The sequence below is a fragment of the Gopherus flavomarginatus genome, chromosome 3 (assembly GCF_025201925.1).
Source record: "Gopherus flavomarginatus isolate rGopFla2 chromosome 3, rGopFla2.mat.asm, whole genome shotgun sequence".
NCBI lineage: Eukaryota > Metazoa > Chordata > Testudines > Testudinidae > Gopherus > Gopherus flavomarginatus.
Genome location: NC_066619.1, coordinates 167,734,891 through 167,754,025, shown reverse-complemented (window position 1 = coordinate 167,754,025; position 19,135 = coordinate 167,734,891).

The window sequence follows — 19,135 nt, the reverse complement described above, 5'->3', positions numbered from 1 at the left end:
TAGTGTCTGATCCTTGACTTGAGGAGTGCAATCAGGAAGAAGGTCTGAAGGATCCAGCGAGGCTTTGGATCTCTCAGTGGATGGTAGGAGATATAAGCAGAATAAGGAATACTTAGATACGTTAGACCATTTTTTCTCTGGGCCACACGTGCTTTGGCTGAGGCATCATTCAAAAAAAAAAAAAACAACCAAAAACCAACCAAACAAAAACAACCCTATACTTTAAACTACTGTAATTTTCATTCATTGACTTGTTGTAGGATTTAAAGTAAATTTTCTCTCAAAGTCATTTGCATGAGCATGCACAGTCCTAACTGCAAAGGTGCCACTCAGATCCTTGCCCTTGCTCATCTAATTGTCTCTGTGCCAGCGCTCTGGCAAGAAGTTTTGGGATCCCTGCCCTTGGTACATCCAGCTGGATCCCACCCTATGCTGAATACACAACTTCTGGTGCAAATACTCAACTCTGGGAGCTTAAAATGTGATTTCACTAGGCACGAGAGCAAGTAAAATTTGATCACCATGAGTACCCAATGTATTTTTGGATGCTCAAAAAACAACATACAAATAGTAGTAGTGAATCATCTGTTTACAGAAAGCCAGCACACGAGGGGCTGGAGGCCAGCCAAAGCAAATTTGTTTTTAAATTTGAGAAAATATTTGCTGACTTGTTTTCTGCAGTTATCACCCAGCGCTGCTAAAATGTGTTTGAAGAAATCATTACTTTGGAATAACAGGACAGAGATGGGTTTAGCCAGGAAGTCCAGAATTCACCATGGCAATAAAAGACAATTATGTAATTTATTGTTTCCTCGGCAACATGGTAGTTTTTAAATGGAGAGTCTAAATCAGGGCCGGAGAAGTGTTAAGAGTTAAAGGGCATGAAGCAGATTGGTTTGGGGAGTATTTGGAGCACAAAAACCCTGAAGTTACCTAGTAATCTTCTTATATGAAATTTATTATAAGATCTCATCAGCATTTAATTAACGAAGGGCTTGTCAACACATAACAGTCCATCTGGGATAAGGCAGGATGTAAACTGAATGCAAATTAGCTATTCCTGATTAACTTCATGTTTGGAAGCTCATATTTCAGAATAAAAGTCTCTTATTCCAAATTATCTTAATCCACTTCCAAAATGAATTAAACTACATCAGAATAAGACACTCTTATTCCAGAATAGGGACTTCTGCACATGGAGTTAATCAGGAATACCTCCCTGTGTAGACAAGGCCTAAAACCATACCAGTTTAAGAAATGTACCCTTCTTATAGCTCCACATGTTCCTTTCCCCTGTAAATAAGAACGAAAGGGGAGGAGTTATGGTACATAAGACGAACTAGGCCCTTACTCACTCATACCCTGCTCTCTATGTTAGGCCACATTCAGTTGCTAGATAAGAGCATTGACAGGGTCAGGAACAACTCAGCCTAATCTCACAGATCTCAGTTTAGTCCCTCAGCTCCACATTGCATTCTGAGTTGTGTTGACTCTGACTAACCTCTTGCTCCCTACAAATTAACCCTCTGCACTGCCCTTTAGAAGCAACTTGGGAGAAGGGGGGAATAGTGAAGTATTGAACTCATCCATATTATCACATGTGGCAATGTTTCATGTGAATTAGGTAGGTTGTCTATGGGATCAAGCCATGCAGGGCAGCTGCTCCCCCACTCTCATCTTCATCATGTCCCTTTCGCCATGCATATCTGCTAATGCTTATGGTAGATGTGGTAGAAATTCTGACTGTTATGGTCACAGGGTAACCCTACCTGTAGCACCCTCCAGGGGCAGACTACAGCACAATTTGTGTGGCTGCCTCAGTTTCCCCTTGGAATTCACCTGTGTAAATGAATGCTGCCTCTCTCTGCAGCAAATTCAAACCTTTCTATTGTAAATGGTCACGGACCACAGGTCACTCCCAGTAAAACAAGGTTATAATGCAGCAGCTCTTCAATCCCACTCAACGGTCACAGTTCGTTTAGCCCCTGCTCCAGGGCCCCACTCTCCAAGCCTCCTACCTGAGAGTTCCAAGACCCACTGCTCTCCCACAGCTCCCCAGTCAGTTCTCCTGCAAGAGAGCTCCCGGCAAAGCTTCACTCTGCCCAGACATCCTCACCTGTGAGTCCTACCATTGCTTAAGGGAACCTCCCTCCAGAGCAAACCTTTGCTTCCAGGCCCTGTCTTACACTGACCAGGCTGGTTCTTCCCCTCAGTCCTAGGGACCGGGTCACTGCACCAGCCTTCCAGCAACTTGGCACTGCTCCTCAGCGCTAACCCATCTTTCAACAATTTCCTTAGAACTCATTGCCAGCAGCTCACAGTTACTGCTCTCCTGGTTTCCTGTAGCTCTTTCCTTCAGGCGACTCTCTTCTGTTCTTTCTGTCTCTCCTTTGTTCCTAGTCTGCTCTCTAGGGCCCAGGTGCCCTTTTTTAAGCCAAACTGGGCGTCAACTGAGCAGTCACAGATGTACTGGACTCTTCCCTCTTAAAGGGCCAGTGTCACCCTGTGACAGCTGCATACTAGCAGGGAACAGTACTGCATAACTACCCCTCATCTCTCTGCTGCCACCCTGAACTCATTTACAAGTCATTCACTCATGGCTGCATTTTCATAAGTGAACCCTGATTTGAAGTGCTGAATGCAAAAAGGGAGTCATCCAAAAATTAGTGCTGTCTTTTGTCACCTCTGTGTCTCAGTTTCCCTACCTGTAAAATAAAGAGAATATTTAACAAGTTTTGTCATCTTTGGTTGGCAGGGACTTACACATGCTGTCTTTGTGCCATGCAGCTGAGGGTGGTGTACAGGCATAGACATATCTATTGCAACTGTTGTATCAGAAACTTTTTAAAAAGCACATGTCCATATATAGAAAGAGATTTTTTTTTAAGCTTGTAGGATGCCTTCTTTCAACATTAAAAAATAAACACATTTTTGAAAATCTTGTGAGTTCTTTATTGATTTCCATAGCTAGGAAACAGCTGTAACAGCTAGATTCATTCATTTAGACACAGAAGCAAAATGAGGACCTATACATGGGTGGATTTTAGATGGCAGGCCACAACTTTTATTAAATTTAAACACAGGGGAAGGATGCTACTCATCCATGACCCATACTCTCCCATATGAGGCATTTAAGTGGTTCCAGTTCGGGGGGTACAAGCTTATTACCATATAAGACAAAGCACATCCTTCCCCACAGGGCGGCGATCCCAGGGTACCATGGGCCCTTTCCAGCTGATATAATGTCACCATGAGCAGGGGGAGAGACGTGGCAGCAGTCCTGATCTGAGCTGCATCATCTCAAGACCTGGTGACCCCATCAGCCCCACATGTGGCCCTCAGCCTTCCCCCCCCTTCCCCGCTCAAGTAGGGAGGGGAGGGGGCGACAGCATGGAATCCCTTGCTAAGCAGGCTCCTTCTCCATTAGCTGTCAGAACCCTAATGCCGGGGTACAACTCCCACAGGGGCAGAATCTCCACCCCTGGAGATAGGGGCCTTGGAATCCTTACCAATCCTCCTTTGCATCCTGACTGCTCCTACTGCTGGAATGGAGTCAAAAGAAGCTCTACATGGCCCTGCTCCGAATTAAATCCTGGTGCTGGGGGGATGCAGGCCAATCAGCACTTTTCCCCACTGACTGGCCAATGTGTGACACAGACTCCCAGGTAGGGGCCCTCATCCCATGTCTCCCCCCTTGCTGCTGGGGTCATTCCCCCTCAGTTGATCCCATCAAGTTCCCCCACCAGTTGGGGTGGGTGGGTGGTATGTCTTCTATCTTTGTTTTTTTTTAAATCTTGTGCACACTTTTACACCAATGATTTTAATTTGTCATGTAAGGCTGAAGGAATTCAGAGTTCTGAATTTTCATTTTAAATACATGTTATATTTTCTTATTTATATTCATTTTTGTGCCTGAAAAAAAAAATATAAGCAGTTCAGAGTTGGGTTCCCAAAAAAAAAAAAAAAAGCATCTCACTTTCACATTAACTACTAAAAATATGATTTGGAGAGGCTTGTTTAACACTGTGAGGAAGCTGAACATATTTCAGAAAATTCAGCCTGAAGTCAAGTACAAGAACAATGGAGCCAAAGAAAGAGCACAGTACCAGTGAATGAGTAGCAATTTCCCAACCACCCACATAAAGCAGCGATTTTACAAACACCTACACACAGACTTAACTTTAAGCATTCAACAGTGCTGCTTACATGCTTAAAATTAAGCAGTTGTGTAGGAATTAGTTGGATTGAGGTTCAAGAGATTTAATCCTGCTTTGTGTAGAATACCCACTGCTAATGTCATACTACATTGACATGAAATGTACAAATTCTTTCAAGCTGATCTCATTTGCACCACTAATTCTGGAGTATACATTTCAATGAAATTCAACAGGATAACTCTGCTTAAACTCGTCTCTGTAATATAAACATTTAAACAATTGACATACAGAATGGATTCATTTCTTAACGCTAAATAAATGTCTGCAAAACTACTTTAAAAGAAATCATACATTTGCAGGGGCGGCTCTAGGGATTTTATTGCCTCAAGCACAGCAGGCAAGCTGCCTCTGGTGGTTTGCCTGCGGAGGGTCCACCGAAGCCACGGGACCAATGGACCCTCTGTGCTGGGGCCTGGAGCCACCTGTGTACATTTGGATCTATTTAACCATTTAGTTAATGTTCACATGTGTGTATAGATTCACATGCTGAAATAAACATATTCCATGCTTTTGTATGAACTGGAGGAGTTCCTCCATTCTAGTCCTGTGCCTCATTGTTATGCGCTGTTCAACAGTTGCCAAGTATTACTTCAAAGGTGGATGCATTTCAGCAGTTGGTAAAGTTTCTTCTATGTACTGGGCTAAAGCCTTCAAAGTGACTCATAGAGTCACTAACAAAGGCCCTGATCCTGCAACCAGTTCTGTATAGAATGAATATCAAGCTCTGCTGAAATCACTGGGGGGTGGGTGCCACTTTCATGGATCTGATTGTAGAATCAAGGGCCATAGTTCGTAAATTTTTAGGATCATTTGAGATGGAAGCTGCTCCCTAAATGTAAAATTATCATCATTATTTCAATGTGCAATCACTGAAATAAAGAGCACCATTTATATCACTATGAAGAACTGCACCACATAGACAGGTGCACATATATTTGCATGTATCAGGAGCACCGTGCTTTGGCATATTGTTACAGATTTATTGAAAAGTCACGAACTGGGAATTCACAGCATGAAGTTTTCAAACACTTATTACTTCATTATTTCTAAAGCAAATGTAAAAACACTTCTGACTCTATGTAAACAGAGTCCATGACAAGTTTTAAAAATAAGATATTTCTGTATTATCCATATGCAAAGAAAACATCTCAAAAATGTCTTAACGTATGAAAATCACCCTTCTCCCCACAGCTGACTATTCCCAAAGGAGAGCTGTGTATTTTCACCATACGTCCAGGAAATATTTTGCATTTGGACTGAGACCAAGCATGAGAATTTTCAGCCTGGGAGTTGTGACAATATGCCTTCTCCTCAACAATAAAAAAGGGAAATCTGAGGGGAACCAAAACAGCTGAAAGAGGCAGAAATTCTCAGTCAGAATAAGAACGAAAGGGGAGGAGTTATGGTACATAAGACGAACTAGGCCCTTACTCACTCATACCCTGCTCTCTATGTTAGGCCACATTCAGTTGCTAGATAAGAGCATTGACAGGGTCAGGAACAACTCAGCCTAATCTCACAGATCTCAGTTTAGTCCCTCAGCTCCACATTGCATTCTGAGTTGTGTTGACTCTGACTAACCTCTTGCTCCCTACAAATTAACCCTCTGCACTGCCCTTTAGAAGCAACTTGGGAGAAGGGGGGAATAGTGAAGTATTGAACTCATCCATATTATCACATGTGGCAATGTTTCATGTGAATTAGGTAGGTTGTCTATGGGATCAAGCCATGCAGGGCAGCTGCTCCCCCACTCTCATCTTCATCATGTCCCTTTCGCCATGCATATCTGCTAATGCTTATGGTAGATGTGGTAGAAATTCTGACTGTTATGGTCACAGGGTAACCCTACCTGTAGCACCCTCCAGGGGCAGACTACAGCACAATTTGTGTGGCTGCCTCAGTTTCCCCTTGGAATTCACCTGTGTAAATGAATGCTGCCTCTCTCTGCAGCAAATTCAAACCTTTCTATTGTAAATGGTCACGGACCACAGGTCACTCCCAGTAAAACAAGGTTATAATGCAGCAGCTCTTCAATCCCACTCAACGGTCACAGTTCGTTTAGCCCCTGCTCCAGGGCCCCACTCTCCAAGCCTCCTACCTGAGAGTTCCAAGACCCACTGCTCTCCCACAGCTCCCCAGTCAGTTCTCCTGCAAGAGAGCTCCCGGCAAAGCTTCACTCTGCCCAGACATCCTCACCTGTGAGTCCTACCATTGCTTAAGGGAACCTCCCTCCAGAGCAAACCTTTGCTTCCAGGCCCTGTCTTACACTGACCAGGCTGGTTCTTCCCCTCAGTCCTAGGGACCGGGTCACTGCACCAGCCTTCCAGCAACTTGGCACTGCTCCTCAGCGCTAACCCATCTTTCAACAATTTCCTTAGAACTCATTGCCAGCAGCTCACAGTTACTGCTCTCCTGGTTTCCTGTAGCTCTTTCCTTCAGGCGACTCTCTTCTGTTCTTTCTGTCTCTCCTTTGTTCCTAGTCTGCTCTCTAGGGCCCAGGTGCCCTTTTTTAAGCCAAACTGGGCGTCAACTGAGCAGTCACAGATGTACTGGACTCTTCCCTCTTAAAGGGCCAGTGTCACCCTGTGACAGCTGCATACTAGCAGGGAACAGTACTGCATAACTACCCCTCATCTCTCTGCTGCCACCCTGAACTCATTTACAAGTCATTCACTCATGGCTGCATTTTCATAAGTGAACCCTGATTTGAAGTGCTGAATGCAAAAAGGGAGTCATCCAAAAATTAGTGCTGTCTTTTGTCACCTCTGTGTCTCAGTTTCCCTACCTGTAAAATAAAGAGAATATTTAACAAGTTTTGTCATCTTTGGTTGGCAGGGACTTACACATGCTGTCTTTGTGCCATGCAGCTGAGGGTGGTGTACAGGCATAGACATATCTATTGCAACTGTTGTATCAGAAACTTTTTAAAAAGCACATGTCCATATATAGAAAGAGATTTTTTTTTAAGCTTGTAGGATGCCTTCTTTCAACATTAAAAAATAAACACATTTTTGAAAATCTTGTGAGTTCTTTATTGATTTCCATAGCTAGGAAACAGCTGTAACAGCTAGATTCATTCATTTAGACACAGAAGCAAAATGAGGACCTATACATGGGTGGATTTTAGATGGCAGGCCACAACTTTTATTAAATTTAAACACAGGGGAAGGATGCTACTCATCCATGACCCATACTCTCCCATATGAGGCATTTAAGTGGTTCCAGTTCGGGGGGTACAAGCTTATTACCATATAAGACAAAGCACATCCTTCCCCACAGGGCGGCGATCCCAGGGTACCATGGGCCCTTTCCAGCTGATATAATGTCACCATGAGCAGGGGGAGAGACGTGGCAGCAGTCCTGATCTGAGCTGCATCATCTCAAGACCTGGTGACCCCATCAGCCCCACATGTGGCCCTCAGCCTTCCCCCCCCTTCCCCGCTCAAGTAGGGAGGGGAGGGGGCGACAGCATGGAATCCCTTGCTAAGCAGGCTCCTTCTCCATTAGCTGTCAGAACCCTAATGCCGGGGTACAACTCCCACAGGGGCAGAATCTCCACCCCTGGAGATAGGGGCCTTGGAATCCTTACCAATCCTCCTTTGCATCCTGACTGCTCCTACTGCTGGAATGGAGTCAAAAGAAGCTCTACATGGCCCTGCTCCGAATTAAATCCTGGTGCTGGGGGGATGCAGGCCAATCAGCACTTTTCCCCACTGACTGGCCAATGTGTGACACAGACTCCCAGGTAGGGGCCCTCATCCCATGTCTCCCCCCTTGCTGCTGGGGTCATTCCCCCTCAGTTGATCCCATCAAGTTCCCCCACCAGTTGGGGTGGGTGGGTGGTATGTCTTCTATCTTTGTTTTTTTTTAAATCTTGTGCACACTTTTACACCAATGATTTTAATTTGTCATGTAAGGCTGAAGGAATTCAGAGTTCTGAATTTTCATTTTAAATACATGTTATATTTTCTTATTTATATTCATTTTTGTGCCTGAAAAAAAAAATATAAGCAGTTCAGAGTTGGGTTCCCAAAAAAAAAAAAAAAAGCATCTCACTTTCACATTAACTACTAAAAATATGATTTGGAGAGGCTTGTTTAACACTGTGAGGAAGCTGAACATATTTCAGAAAATTCAGCCTGAAGTCAAGTACAAGAACAATGGAGCCAAAGAAAGAGCACAGTACCAGTGAATGAGTAGCAATTTCCCAACCACCCACATAAAGCAGCGATTTTACAAACACCTACACACAGACTTAACTTTAAGCATTCAACAGTGCTGCTTACATGCTTAAAATTAAGCAGTTGTGTAGGAATTAGTTGGATTGAGGTTCAAGAGATTTAATCCTGCTTTGTGTAGAATACCCACTGCTAATGTCATACTACATTGACATGAAATGTACAAATTCTTTCAAGCTGATCTCATTTGCACCACTAATTCTGGAGTATACATTTCAATGAAATTCAACAGGATAACTCTGCTTAAACTCGTCTCTGTAATATAAACATTTAAACAATTGACATACAGAATGGATTCATTTCTTAACGCTAAATAAATGTCTGCAAAACTACTTTAAAAGAAATCATACATTTGCAGGGGCGGCTCTAGGGATTTTATTGCCTCAAGCACAGCAGGCAAGCTGCCTCTGGTGGTTTGCCTGCGGAGGGTCCACCGAAGCCACGGGACCAATGGACCCTCTGTGCTGGGGCCTGGAGCCACCTGTGTACATTTGGATCTATTTAACCATTTAGTTAATGTTCACATGTGTGTATAGATTCACATGCTGAAATAAACATATTCCATGCTTTTGTATGAACTGGAGGAGTTCCTCCATTCTAGTCCTGTGCCTCATTGTTATGCGCTGTTCAACAGTTGCCAAGTATTACTTCAAAGGTGGATGCATTTCAGCAGTTGGTAAAGTTTCTTCTATGTACTGGGCTAAAGCCTTCAAAGTGACTCATAGAGTCACTAACAAAGGCCCTGATCCTGCAACCAGTTCTGTATAGAATGAATATCAAGCTCTGCTGAAATCACTGGGGGGTGGGTGCCACTTTCATGGATCTGATTGTAGAATCAAGGGCCATAGTTCGTAAATTTTTAGGATCATTTGAGATGGAAGCTGCTCCCTAAATGTAAAATTATCATCATTATTTCAATGTGCAATCACTGAAATAAAGAGCACCATTTATATCACTATGAAGAACTGCACCACATAGACAGGTGCACATATATTTGCATGTATCAGGAGCACCGTGCTTTGGCATATTGTTACAGATTTATTGAAAAGTCACGAACTGGGAATTCACAGCATGAAGTTTTCAAACACTTATTACTTCATTATTTCTAAAGCAAATGTAAAAACACTTCTGACTCTATGTAAACAGAGTCCATGACAAGTTTTAAAAATAAGATATTTCTGTATTATCCATATGCAAAGAAAACATCTCAAAAATGTCTTAACGTATGAAAATCACCCTTCTCCCCACAGCTGACTATTCCCAAAGGAGAGCTGTGTATTTTCACCATACGTCCAGGAAATATTTTGCATTTGGACTGAGACCAAGCATGAGAATTTTCAGCCTGGGAGTTGTGACAATATGCCTTCTCCTCAACAATAAAAAAGGGAAATCTGAGGGGAACCAAAACAGCTGAAAGAGGCAGAAATTCTCAGTCAGAATAAGAACGAAAGGGGAGGAGTTATGGTACATAAGACGAACTAGGCCCTTACTCACTCATACCCTGCTCTCTATGTTAGGCCACATTCAGTTGCTAGATAAGAGCATTGACAGGGTCAGGAACAACTCAGCCTAATCTCACAGATCTCAGTTTAGTCCCTCAGCTCCACATTGCATTCTGAGTTGTGTTGACTCTGACTAACCTCTTGCTCCCTACAAATTAACCCTCTGCACTGCCCTTTAGAAGCAACTTGGGAGAAGGGGGGAATAGTGAAGTATTGAACTCATCCATATTATCACATGTGGCAATGTTTCATGTGAATTAGGTAGGTTGTCTATGGGATCAAGCCATGCAGGGCAGCTGCTCCCCCACTCTCATCTTCATCATGTCCCTTTCGCCATGCATATCTGCTAATGCTTATGGTAGATGTGGTAGAAATTCTGACTGTTATGGTCACAGGGTAACCCTACCTGTAGCACCCTCCAGGGGCAGACTACAGCACAATTTGTGTGGCTGCCTCAGTTTCCCCTTGGAATTCACCTGTGTAAATGAATGCTGCCTCTCTCTGCAGCAAATTCAAACCTTTCTATTGTAAATGGTCACGGACCACAGGTCACTCCCAGTAAAACAAGGTTATAATGCAGCAGCTCTTCAATCCCACTCAACGGTCACAGTTCGTTTAGCCCCTGCTCCAGGGCCCCACTCTCCAAGCCTCCTACCTGAGAGTTCCAAGACCCACTGCTCTCCCACAGCTCCCCAGTCAGTTCTCCTGCAAGAGAGCTCCCGGCAAAGCTTCACTCTGCCCAGACATCCTCACCTGTGAGTCCTACCATTGCTTAAGGGAACCTCCCTCCAGAGCAAACCTTTGCTTCCAGGCCCTGTCTTACACTGACCAGGCTGGTTCTTCCCCTCAGTCCTAGGGACCGGGTCACTGCACCAGCCTTCCAGCAACTTGGCACTGCTCCTCAGCGCTAACCCATCTTTCAACAATTTCCTTAGAACTCATTGCCAGCAGCTCACAGTTACTGCTCTCCTGGTTTCCTGTAGCTCTTTCCTTCAGGCGACTCTCTTCTGTTCTTTCTGTCTCTCCTTTGTTCCTAGTCTGCTCTCTAGGGCCCAGGTGCCCTTTTTTAAGCCAAACTGGGCGTCAACTGAGCAGTCACAGATGTACTGGACTCTTCCCTCTTAAAGGGCCAGTGTCACCCTGTGACAGCTGCATACTAGCAGGGAACAGTACTGCATAACTACCCCTCATCTCTCTGCTGCCACCCTGAACTCATTTACAAGTCATTCACTCATGGCTGCATTTTCATAAGTGAACCCTGATTTGAAGTGCTGAATGCAAAAAGGGAGTCATCCAAAAATTAGTGCTGTCTTTTGTCACCTCTGTGTCTCAGTTTCCCTACCTGTAAAATAAAGAGAATATTTAACAAGTTTTGTCATCTTTGGTTGGCAGGGACTTACACATGCTGTCTTTGTGCCATGCAGCTGAGGGTGGTGTACAGGCATAGACATATCTATTGCAACTGTTGTATCAGAAACTTTTTAAAAAGCACATGTCCATATATAGAAAGAGATTTTTTTTTAAGCTTGTAGGATGCCTTCTTTCAACATTAAAAAATAAACACATTTTTGAAAATCTTGTGAGTTCTTTATTGATTTCCATAGCTAGGAAACAGCTGTAACAGCTAGATTCATTCATTTAGACACAGAAGCAAAATGAGGACCTATACATGGGTGGATTTTAGATGGCAGGCCACAACTTTTATTAAATTTAAACACAGGGGAAGGATGCTACTCATCCATGACCCATACTCTCCCATATGAGGCATTTAAGTGGTTCCAGTTCGGGGGGTACAAGCTTATTACCATATAAGACAAAGCACATCCTTCCCCACAGGGCGGCGATCCCAGGGTACCATGGGCCCTTTCCAGCTGATATAATGTCACCATGAGCAGGGGGAGAGACGTGGCAGCAGTCCTGATCTGAGCTGCATCATCTCAAGACCTGGTGACCCCATCAGCCCCACATGTGGCCCTCAGCCTTCCCCCCCCTTCCCCGCTCAAGTAGGGAGGGGAGGGGGCGACAGCATGGAATCCCTTGCTAAGCAGGCTCCTTCTCCATTAGCTGTCAGAACCCTAATGCCGGGGTACAACTCCCACAGGGGCAGAATCTCCACCCCTGGAGATAGGGGCCTTGGAATCCTTACCAATCCTCCTTTGCATCCTGACTGCTCCTACTGCTGGAATGGAGTCAAAAGAAGCTCTACATGGCCCTGCTCCGAATTAAATCCTGGTGCTGGGGGGATGCAGGCCAATCAGCACTTTTCCCCACTGACTGGCCAATGTGTGACACAGACTCCCAGGTAGGGGCCCTCATCCCATGTCTCCCCCCTTGCTGCTGGGGTCATTCCCCCTCAGTTGATCCCATCAAGTTCCCCCACCAGTTGGGGTGGGTGGGTGGTATGTCTTCTATCTTTGTTTTTTTTTAAATCTTGTGCACACTTTTACACCAATGATTTTAATTTGTCATGTAAGGCTGAAGGAATTCAGAGTTCTGAATTTTCATTTTAAATACATGTTATATTTTCTTATTTATATTCATTTTTGTGCCTGAAAAAAAAAATATAAGCAGTTCAGAGTTGGGTTCCCAAAAAAAAAAAAAAAAAGCATCTCACTTTCACATTAACTACTAAAAATATGATTTGGAGAGGCTTGTTTAACACTGTGAGGAAGCTGAACATATTTCAGAAAATTCAGCCTGAAGTCAAGTACAAGAACAATGGAGCCAAAGAAAGAGCACAGTACCAGTGAATGAGTAGCAATTTCCCAACCACCCACATAAAGCAGCGATTTTACAAACACCTACACACAGACTTAACTTTAAGCATTCAACAGTGCTGCTTACATGCTTAAAATTAAGCAGTTGTGTAGGAATTAGTTGGATTGAGGTTCAAGAGATTTAATCCTGCTTTGTGTAGAATACCCACTGCTAATGTCATACTACATTGACATGAAATGTACAAATTCTTTCAAGCTGATCTCATTTGCACCACTAATTCTGGAGTATACATTTCAATGAAATTCAACAGGATAACTCTGCTTAAACTCGTCTCTGTAATATAAACATTTAAACAATTGACATACAGAATGGATTCATTTCTTAACGCTAAATAAATGTCTGCAAAACTACTTTAAAAGAAATCATACATTTGCAGGGGCGGCTCTAGGGATTTTATTGCCTCAAGCACAGCAGGCAAGCTGCCTCTGGTGGTTTGCCTGCGGAGGGTCCACCGAAGCCACGGGACCAATGGACCCTCTGTGCTGGGGCCTGGAGCCACCTGTGTACATTTGGATCTATTTAACCATTTAGTTAATGTTCACATGTGTGTATAGATTCACATGCTGAAATAAACATATTCCATGCTTTTGTATGAACTGGAGGAGTTCCTCCATTCTAGTCCTGTGCCTCATTGTTATGCGCTGTTCAACAGTTGCCAAGTATTACTTCAAAGGTGGATGCATTTCAGCAGTTGGTAAAGTTTCTTCTATGTACTGGGCTAAAGCCTTCAAAGTGACTCATAGAGTCACTAACAAAGGCCCTGATCCTGCAACCAGTTCTGTATAGAATGAATATCAAGCTCTGCTGAAATCACTGGGGGGTGGGTGCCACTTTCATGGATCTGATTGTAGAATCAAGGGCCATAGTTCGTAAATTTTTAGGATCATTTGAGATGGAAGCTGCTCCCTAAATGTAAAATTATCATCATTATTTCAATGTGCAATCACTGAAATAAAGAGCACCATTTATATCACTATGAAGAACTGCACCACATAGACAGGTGCACATATATTTGCATGTATCAGGAGCACCGTGCTTTGGCATATTGTTACAGATTTATTGAAAAGTCACGAACTGGGAATTCACAGCATGAAGTTTTCAAACACTTATTACTTCATTATTTCTAAAGCAAATGTAAAAACACTTCTGACTCTATGTAAACAGAGTCCATGACAAGTTTTAAAAATAAGATATTTCTGTATTATCCATATGCAAAGAAAACATCTCAAAAATGTCTTAACGTATGAAAATCACCCTTCTCCCCACAGCTGACTATTCCCAAAGGAGAGCTGTGTATTTTCACCATACGTCCAGGAAATATTTTGCATTTGGACTGAGACCAAGCATGAGAATTTTCAGCCTGGGAGTTGTGACAATATGCCTTCTCCTCAACAATAAAAAAGGGAAATCTGAGGGGAACCAAAACAGCTGAAAGAGGCAGAAATTCTCAGTCAGTAGTGAAATGGCTACCGTAGAATTGCCACTGCTTGTTTCTAGCAAATTGAAAGGTTATCCCCAGATAGCCATGCTAGAGAAACTGTTCCTGTAGAAAAATAACCCTAGACAAGGGACAGACCTGTAAATCATCAAGGAAGAGGAATCTGGGGCATGGAGCTGTTTCTCACTGTTGAGCATATTACTCCTATACTGCAGGGTTATATTGCCCGACAATTACAAACACCTAAAAACTATTTTTTTTTCCTCAGCCATATTACAACCCAACCCCCAATGCTGGCTTTACAAATTGCAGCATTTTGTAATGATAAATAGCTTCCCAATAGGGGTGCTATAGTATGACTACGTACATTAACTTAGAAAACTCTACTTTTAGGAAGTGCCTGATGAGAAAAAACAGAATATATGAAGAAAGGAATAAAACCTGAATGTTATGCCATCTTGGCGCTCTCTCTCTCTTTAGACTTGCACACAGAACATGGTGGCAGTTTTTGATGTTAACACACTTCTGAGAATATTTCAAAAAAGAAAAGGAAAGAGTAAACAATCATGGTGACATCTCAATTCCTGTTCCTGAGTAGATGAATATGTAAGAGGGGTATGTATATCAACTGGACATTCTATAGATAGCAGTAGAAAATCTAAATAATCGCAATGAGACTGGATATAAAAGGAAAACCAAAGAAAATCCTCCACAATATTAGCCATAATGAGCAAAGGTTGCCAAACCACAACAGCACCGGGATATACTTAGACTGTGAGCACTTGGAGCAGGGACCATCTTTTTGGTGTGAGCTCATATGGCACCTAGCACAGTGCAGCCCCGGGTCCATAACGAGGGCTTCTAAGGCCTACCAGAATACGACTAAGTCAGCAGAAGACTTCAAAAACCCATGTAAAATTCCAGAAGCTTTCCAAAAGCATTTCCAAGCATCTTTTCAACAAGTATAATCAAATAAATTTGTTAGTCTCTAAGGTGCCACAAGTACTCCTGTTCTTTTTGCAGATACAGACTAACACAGCTGCTACTCTGAAAAGTATAATCAAGAATCTGGAAAAACAACAGATCACTATTTTGACAAACTATGTAAAATGGCTGACTTGTATGCTTAGCAAGTCTTAAAAGATGAACCAATTCACGGCAGATTTGTAATACAGAAAAAAGATACAGGAACTTGAATGAGAATGTTCAGAGAGCCCACACTCACTATACCAAGGCTACAGACATGTGCAAAGGTAGTAGATAGGCTCACATCCAAATACAGAATATGAATGGAACAAAGATAATTCATCAAATGAGAGAAAGCATCACAATACAAAGAAAGACGCAACAAAATTAATGCAAAAACAAATGCATCCGTACAAAGCAGAAGAGACAAAAAGAAAATGAACACTTGTGGGGGAAAATGGGATAAAGGAAAATGTCCTACATATGGAGTCATGTGCAATAATTGTAGCAAGAGAAATTATGGCAAAGTTGGAATGCAAGGGAAAAAAAGCAACAAAGAGTCCTGTTACACTTTATAGATTAACAAACGTATTGGAGCATAAGCTTTCATGGTGAATACCCACTTCGTCAGATGCAAAAATGAATGGTTTGTAAAGCTCAGACTAACTCTACCATGTGTACAAATTAGCAGCACACATACAAACAGGAAATTAAGTGCCAAATAGACAGAGGGGTATCGGTGAATATGCAAGATTTTGAAGACTTCCTCGACTTATGCAAAAGAAGAGATATTTCAAAAAAGTAAAACAAATTAAAATAATGCTACTAGGACAAGCCAAATTACAAGCAGACTACCAAGGAAAACCATACAACCTGAAATCTCAGGCAGTACAGACAACAGAGAAGCCATTGCTTTTAACTAAATTATGTCAATGTTTGAACTTAGTGACACTAAACCTGGGACAAATGATTCATACAATGGACACACAAGCAAAACAAAAATTATATCTAGCCCACACAATTCATTATGACATCTGTCACAGGGAACTAGTCCCTGTGAGTGGAACTAGGCCCAGCTCCCTTGTGTCAGACCAAATGAGCGTAATCCTGTTGATTATAGGGGAATGGATTTTTCCTGGGCATATAAAAGGCTTCCACGACAGGAAATGAAAAGACTAAATGAGAAATGCAAAATAGCAATTAAAGAAAGGAACACAGCCTATAAAAAAGAAAAAGATACAATGAATAGTAAAGATCTAATGAAATATAAAAATAAGGCAATAGCATGAAGAATTATAAAAGAAATCAAAGAAACAAAGTTGGAAGAAGTACTGCAGGTTGATAAACAAAGACACTCAGACATCAGAAATATACAGGCAAATTAGAAGTACTAATGGAATTCAGAATAAGAGTAATCACATCCCAGGTCTTACTGGGATTGACAAAATGGATAGAAGTTCTGACAACTAGAAAGCAGAAGTTTTAGCAGAAGTTTTGTACGGGGTGAGTGATGATGAAAATCAAAGTGAATTTTTAAGACTGATTAAAAGACAATTCAATGCAGGGAATCATGAACTATTATAGAGGTGGGGAAAACATGAAAATGTTATACTGAATGAATGGTTTTGTATATGAAAATTTGAGAAAGCTATTGATATCAGCAGGATATCATCCCCAGGGAAAGACGACATATGTAACAATGTTTTCATCTTTCTCGGAAAGCAGTTTAAGGTTTCTTTTGGAATTATATAACACTATATGGGGGAAAAAGAATGATACTGGTGGGGTGGAAACATGCAGTAATAATTCCAATACTAAAACCAGGCAAATGAACCATACAAGTGGATGCTTATAGAACTATTGTGTTATGTCTTGTCTGTGTAAAATTATGGAGAGAATGATGAATGAAAGACTGGTTGCCTTTTTGGAAAAGAATTACATTATAAAAATATGAGAGTGGTTTTAGGAGAGGAAGATGCACCATTGATCACATTGTTAAATTAGAAACTGAAATACAAGAATATAAGGCAAAAGGGTTTCACAATCGCAGTCTTTCTAGATATTGAAAAGACATATTACATGCTATGGAGGGAAAGCTTGTGGTACAAAGTGAGAAGGAGGAGAACTTATGGGTGAGTTAGAGAATTTTTGAGTAAAAAGACCATGCAGATCAGAGCTGGGAAACTTAAGTTGACGAGATATTAAAATAGCTACACCGGCCCTCTCTGTGCCATACATTAGAGCAGAGGTACAGGGCAGAAGGAGTCACTCGCTCATCATGTTTCCATCTGTAGGGGTGGCTCAGAGGCTGTTTATAATTGTGGAGTACAGGGAGGACTGAGGTTTATTACAAAGAAGGACTTGTAAACAGGAAGAGCATGTGGCCCTGAGGGCAGGTTTAATAGCGATGCCTGGTGCGCTCGGGAAGCAGATATAGCTGGTTAATGAGGGGTCCCTGTTCCCGGCACTCCTGTCTGTGGCTGGGATCCCAGCTGGTACATACACAGTGCTGGGTCACAGGAAGCACACATCCAGCACTTTCTGACTCGAGAGAGGATGTGTGGCTTGTTGGGTCACTGCTGAGCTCCATGAGTTGAAGTAGTTCTGAGTGCTGGATGTGACCCTGGATGCTAAATAGCCTTCCCACCCATGCCCTTGTCCCACCTTCCTGTCTTGCTATACACCAGAGCCAGTGGCTGGGATTCGTTATCTAACATCCTGTAAAGCACCATAAGGAATCAGGGGGAAGGAACATAAACAGATGAATGACTCTTCCTGGCACAAGCTGCTCTCTTTCTCCTAGAGTGAAATCTGATTCTGGACTGACCCTGTGACACTCCCCCAATCACAAAGGAGAAGGAAAGACGCACGCTACACATAGCTTCTAGTGAAATGACAGTTACACTATGACTAAAACTACCGGACCTAACTTTCTGGGCCAAAGTTAATGGGAATTTTAATAATGAAAGTACCAAACAAATATATGAGGATTGTTGGGCATTCAATAGGTGAACTATAACACACAACTAGAACTCCATATGCCATTAAAAAGTTAGTATGGATGCAGAAGTTAAAAGAAAAGGAAAAGCCAAATGAAGTCAAAACTTTTAGACATGGAAAAACTAGTTATGGTTGGAAAGTCACATGTCCAAATGTAGATTTAGATTTATGTTATAAACTTATGGGTAAAAAAAAGACAGTAGGTCAGTGGTGGGCAACCTGTGGCTACAGGTTGCCCATCACTGCATAAGTATTAAAAATGAAGTGTATTTGTATATAGATGAAAGGTGGAGTCAGTTTTGTCAAATATATACAGATGGGTCCAAAGAAGACAAAACAGGAAGGGCAGGGACACAGCATATTGTAAATCAAAATTTGGAATTAGTACATCTAAAAGAATATTCGATTTTGTAGCTGTCATGATAGCCAAACAAGTAGCAATTACGCTAGCACTAAATTGGATCTGGGATGTATGCCCAGCAGCAGCGGTAATATTTTTTTATTCACTCTCAGGCCTTATGGTGATAAAAAAGCATGTCTCAATATGCAGAAGTGATTTAATCAAATAAATTATATTTCTATTAACAGAATTAGTACAGATAGGGATACATGTAGCATTAGCTTGGATCCCAGTGCATACTGGAATAACAGAGAATGACATGGTGGACAAAGCAGCTAAAAATGCCATATGAAATGGAAGGATTGACATAGAAATACCTTTCAGTAAATAGGTATTCAAAATCCTAGTACAGAAAAACATTAAAAGAAGAATGGCAAAAAAATTGTGTTAATGAAAAAAGGCATTTTTTTAAAATTGTGCCCTAGAGTTGAGGCTAAGTATATACTTCTGGGCCTGGATAGGAAAAAAAATAAGTGAATTTGTTCAGGGTACTAATTGGCCATTGTGGCTTAAACAAAAATCTTTTTTTTTGACTAAAATAGACACCAAGAAGGACTCAGTGCATTCTGGCAGGTGGAAGAAACAGTTGATCACCT